Genomic DNA, 6,000 nt, shown 5'->3' on the forward strand with positions numbered 1-6,000 from the left:
ACTTGGCGAAGAGTGCCTCCGATGCGGCACAATTTTACCAAGCGCAGGAAGGGTGTGCAACGGAGAAGCTTTTCTGGTCACAATTCGGCGCGCCAAAGCGTCCGCTGTTACTGAACGAGCAGATGGCCCAGTGGGCCGAGCTCCACAAGATATCCGGCTCTGTCATGAAGGACGTCATAGTCCGGTTGTGGCCAGCTGAGCCAATTCCGAATAGTTATTTCGGTTTGGTGCAGTGACTTGTTGATGCGGTGCCGCGTATCGACGCTGTTAAGCAGTCGACGTGCATTGAAGGTGCACGGATGGCCTTTGCCTGCGTCAAGACGTACTGGGCGAAGATGAAGGCCACCGATATTGCAACGAAGAGTCCACCCAAAGGTAAGGACCATCAAATGCCAGAGCATTATTTCGTGGACGTCTTAGAGGGTGCCCGCTTAATAGAGGGTCAGTGCTCGAAAGATATGATATTCGAGTGAAATGTATTGGGATTGTAGAAACAATATAATACTTTAATTTTGGCTCCTCCTGTGCGGTCGTTTTTTTTGTAATTTGAAAGTTTTCCAATCGTTGGCTTCAGCCCCCTCGCATAAAATGCGGGGGTGTTCGGAAAAGCGCTTGATCACTCTTAATCCAACGTCTTGGTCTGTAAAGGAGGTGTCAATGCGGCGGCGAACTAGGCAATCGGACTATAGGGCTTTAACACTTTCACTTAGCCATAGGAGTTTTATGGTGGGACTACGATATAGCCCCTAGTCTGTACGCACTTTATCCGAATACGGTGCATTACATGGGTGACCTTAAGAACGACCCTTCGTTTAGTACGGAAAGAATCACGAAAGATTCTAGTGAGTCATCGAGTGCTTGACCAGCTCTCGCCATATCATGACAATCAGTTTTCGGCTTTCTCTACTGAGGTGCTCATTCGGATGAACCAGGACACAATTGCAGTAGTTCTCCCTTTACTACCCTAGCCGATATAGCGGAACGTAAGGTAGTAAGCACAGGAGCCGGGCAACCCAACTATTGACCAAAGACATGATTCGGGGCTGGTGCATATAAGGCCAAACTCGTGACGCCGAAGTGTGCTATAAAGCTGTTCGGACTTTGTCGACAACTCATTTGTTCCCATATCGAGCCCTTGGCGATTGTGTCGAGGTGCGAGTGTGAAACAACCAGAAAATTTTAGCTCTTTAAAAGAAGCAAATACTGCATATGGATTATGTTCACTGGAACTTGATTGGTATGTCAATTGCCATTGTACAAATAACAACGCCATGACCCAGGCTATTTGACATGCCAGTGGTCGAAGGCTGAGGGAGAAGGTACTTTACAGGCTCAAAATAGAGAGTATGGTCTACACAAAATTATTTCGACCTCCTGTCGCACGTCTGCGTCGCCCTGCCTCGGTGGAAGGATTCCTTAATAGGAATAACTTTTGGGTGAGAGTATGAAGCCGAACTCCGAAAGACTCCGTAAGATGACCAATGTTCGAGCCACCTGTAATAAGAAATAAAAAGATGGTTAGAAAAGAAAAGGAGGAAATGTGAGTGCTTGTAAGCTTTTCCATATTGTGCCTCCGCTGATGACCAGGGTATTTTGAGTGCGTAATTATGCATGCGCGGTGTAAACCTCCCTAGTGTGTAAGGCAAACGGCGGAGGCCGAACTGCTATTCCAGCTCCGAGATTGATCAGTTCCATTCAATAGAGACCGGCGGCCTAACGGCCAATGAGTTATGCGGCTCAATGAGGCCGTTTTGTACTTCGGCCGTAATAGCCGTAATGTGGTCATCTGTACGGAGGGAGTGCTCCGTATTTCCATTTACTGTTATGACGCCGCGTGGACCGGGCATTTTAAGTTTTACGCAGGCGTAGAGTGGGACCGCATTAAAACGAGTAAGAGCGGTATGCCCCAGAAGTGCATGGTAGCAACTGTGGAGCGGGGCAATATCAAAGGTCAAGCCCTCGCTTCGGGAGTTGTTCGGCAAACCGAAAACGACTTCCAGTGTGATAGAGCCCGTGCAGTGAGTTTCTACGTCGGGTATTGCTCCCTTTAGAATAGTTGTGGTGGGCTTGATTCTTGATCAATGCCCATTTTGCGGACAGTGTCTTCGTAGATTAAGGCTGCTACCGCCGTCCATAAGGACTTTTGTTAGATGGAACCCATCAATAATTGGATCGATGATCAGAGCTGCCAGGCCGTCGGGACGGATATGACTAAATGTTGGAGGGATCCGCTCTATGGCGTATATGTCCCGTGGTGTGCGCGTGCGCTCCCTTGTAGGGGTGTGCCTCGCATATACCATGTTTACGGTTTTTACTTCGGGGGGAAATTGCTTCTGAACCCCGGTGTTCGGCTGGCGAGTCTCTTCGTCATCACTGTCACTGGGCAGCCGCTTCCCCTTGTGTTCGGCATTATGTTTGCCGGCTTGTTTGAAGACCCAGCAGCTTCTGTTTGTGTGAGTGGCTGGTTTATCGGGGGTGCCGTGAATCTCGCAGGGCCGGTCCAGTATCCTGTCTAGATTGGATGGCCCGTCTCTATTTGCCTTGAATGCCTTTTTCCGTTGACCGGATTTGGAGCTGCTAAACCCGGCGTTAAACGCCGTGTCTCGCGTTATTTTGTTATTATTGCGAAGTTTGTGTTTATCGCGTCGTGGCTTGCCTTTGCCGTCTCGGGCTTCTAAAGTGCCCGGATCACTGGCGCTATTGCTTCTACGAACGAGCCAGTTGTCCTCTCCCGCGCAAAAGCGGGTCATTAAAGCGGTAAGGCCTGCCATGGATTTTGGTTATTCTTGACCAAGGTGGCGGGCGAGCCATTCGTCCCGGACACTGTGTTTGAAGGCCGCGAGGGCTTCGGCGTCTGGACAATCGATGATTTGGTTCTTTTTAATTAAGAACCTAGTCCAGAGCTTCCTGGCTGACTCTCCGGGCTGTTGGACGATGTGACTTAAGTCATCGGCATCGTGTGGCCGGACATATGTACCCTGGAAGTTGTTGCGAAAGGCGTCTTCGAGATCTTCCCAGCTGCCAATGGAGTTTTCAGGCAGACTGTTTAACCAGTACCGAGTTGGTCCTTTGAGTTTTAGTGGGAGATATTTTATGGCGTGGAGATCATCACCACGGGCCATATGAATATGGAGAAGAAAATCCTCGATCCATGCCGCGGGGTCTGTTGTCCCATCATATGATTCGATGTTTACGGTTTTAAACCCTTCTGGGAATTAGTGATCCATCACCTCATTAGTGAACTAAAGGGGGTGTGCGGCGCCTCTGTGTCGGGCCACGTCGCGACGTAGATCGGATGGACTCCGTCTGCGGTTTTCGGCCCGGGCGTGCCTAGGTTTGTCACGTCCGAATAGGTAGCCATCATCACGTGTCGGGGCACATCCTCACGATCCGTAGATCGATCTAGTATGTCCTGCTCTATTGTCCAGTTTCTGCCGAAGGTCATATGTATGACCACGAGCTGTTTTATCTCTGCCTTTACGATGAGGCGGGGCGGGCTGGTGTTCGGCTTGAGTTGCCGCTTTATCCCGACCGCGTGGTGGTCGGTCAGCTGCATTGCGTGATGATGGTTTGGGATCCGGCGCCTCATCATCGAACTAAGGTAGTAATTTGTGCTTCGGGTAACTTTTGGCTGGGTGCTTGAGGCTGTATTCTTTGGCTGCTAGGACATCAGTCCATCTGTCGTTTAGCAGGTCTTGATCAGCTTGAAGCTGCTACTGCTTCTTTTTCAGGCTCCTTGCAGTGGCTATTAGCTGGCGCTTAAAGCGCTCCTGTTCGAGAGGTTCCTCAGGCACGATAAAATCCTCATTGCCGAGGCTCACCTCCTCCTCGGAGAGCGGAAAATAAATACTGTCCTCCGAGTCTTCGTTTATGGCCTGTTCATCAGGGCTAACTTGCCCATCTTCCTGATTGTCATGTTCGGCAGTTTGTTCGTCGGGATCTTCTCTGTCTTCGGCACCATCTGGAGTGTTATCGGCTCCTGTGCCGGTGTTGCTGTCTTTGCTGCAGCGTGATTTAGAGCGGCGCCGCTGACGCCGGTGCTTTGGTTGTATCTCAGGAGGTTTATCCTCAACTGGATCTTTCTTGTCATCGTCGCTGTTCTCTTTTGGTGCATCCACCATGTATACATCATATGAGGAAGTGGCCGTCCAACATCCGGTAAGCGACGGATTTTGGGCCTCTTCTTCTCCAGCATCGTCGTCAATATCGTCGATGTCTTTGGAGCCGTAATCGAGCGTGTTGGTTAAGTCCTCGACAGTGGCTATGAAGTGGGCGGTGTCGTGGTTCTAAGTCTGATAGTAGAATGGGGGGTAGGTATGTAGAGGCAAGATCCTAGCTATGGCGAAGTTGTAAACACGAGTTTTATGAGTTCAGGCCCTTCTCGGAAGAAGTAACAACCCTACGTCTCGGTGCCCGGAGGCGGTCGACTGGATTATATGTGTGTGTGTGTTACAGGGGGTGCGAACCCTTGTCACTGAGGAGGGGGTGGCTTATATAGAGTTCGCCAGACCCCTCCGGCCCTCAGTTACACAGGTTTTAAGGTACATTAAGACAGGGCGTTACTGGTAACGCTAATAATAAAGTGACATAAATGGTCATTAAGTCTATGAGTAAACGCCCGACCATTGATATGCTGAGTGACTTTAGATCTTCTGTACGTCGAGTGGTTTTCGTTACGGTCGAGTGACAATCATTCTTCCGAGTGGAATGTTTCTGGTCGAGTGGATGATGGTATCCTTCGAATGTCCCTGGCTTTAGGGTGATGTCCTTGGGGAGGGAATGTCTTGGACAGATCCATGACCCTACCCTAGGTACATAGCTTCATCAGTAGCCCCCGAATGGTTCAGGGTTTGAGTGGAGAAGGAGTTGAAAATACTCCCGACTCAGTATTTGTGCTTCGGAAGCGTCTTGTTAGGATCAGAGAACAACATGATGACTTCAACTTCTTTTTTAGTCGCCTTGATCCATTCTTGATTTTGTCGAGTGAACTTTTGCTGAAAAGCTTCGAGTGTTGATGTGGAGAAAATCTTCTGCCTGACAGGTTGCTCTGCTACTTGCGGATCTTCCGGGATTCGAATTTGGGGAAGCACGCGGGACGGGGGAGGTCGCAGTAATCGGGATGGATTAGGCAAGGTCGTCTCGATCTCCGCGCCCCCTTTTTCGCCACGTACTGCGCGCGCGGCTGTTGTGCGATTTGACAGGATAGCCTGGACCCACAAGTCAGCCACTCGGAACCGAGTCCATATAAAACACCAAATGGGGCTTTTTGCACAGTGCGTTCCCATTCCTTCCCTTTCTCCTCTTCTTCGCCGCATCTGCTTCCTCCTCGGCGCCGCTGCTCTGCCCAAGCTCCGCTCACTGCAATGGGGAAGGAGAGGACAGCGGCTTTGGAGCGCGCAAAAAAGGCGATGGTGAAGGCGAAGGGGAAGAAATCCAGCCGGGGCGGATGTTCGTCGAGGTCCGGCCTGCCGCACAGCTGGATCCAGGGCGATTGGATCCGGTCGACGATTCTCCAGGACGACATCGACGATCTGGCTGAGGAGGGCTTGATTCCTCACGGATCTGCGTAGCTCCCGGGGAATGAGACCGAGCCTTGACCGCAGGAGGGTGAGTGCGTCCTCCTCGCCACTCACGTTGACCGCGGGTTTTCTTTGCCCCCTCATCCTTTTTTCCGAGCTTTCTTGAACTTCTTTGGAGCACAACTTCATCACTTTTCCCCCAACACCATCGTGTATCTCGCCGCTTTCGTGTCTATGTGCGAGAACTTCTTGGGCTGTCGACCGCACTGGGGCCTCTTCAAGCACATTTTCACGTGTCGCTCTCAGTCGGTCAAAAAAGCTAATCCGAGTGACGAGTAGACGAAAGTGATCCAGATGTGTGGGGGTCCTGGGATTCAAATGAGGGGTAAGAGTTCTTTCCCAGCCATAATCATTTCCGAGTCAGTCCGAGGGTGGCAGTCACCTGGTTTTACTGCAAAGACCAGCCGACTCCCGGTCAGTC

This window comes from Aegilops tauschii, chromosome 6 (genome assembly GCF_002575655.3).
Source record: "Aegilops tauschii subsp. strangulata cultivar AL8/78 chromosome 6, Aet v6.0, whole genome shotgun sequence".
Lineage (NCBI taxonomy): Eukaryota > Viridiplantae > Streptophyta > Magnoliopsida > Poales > Poaceae > Aegilops > Aegilops tauschii.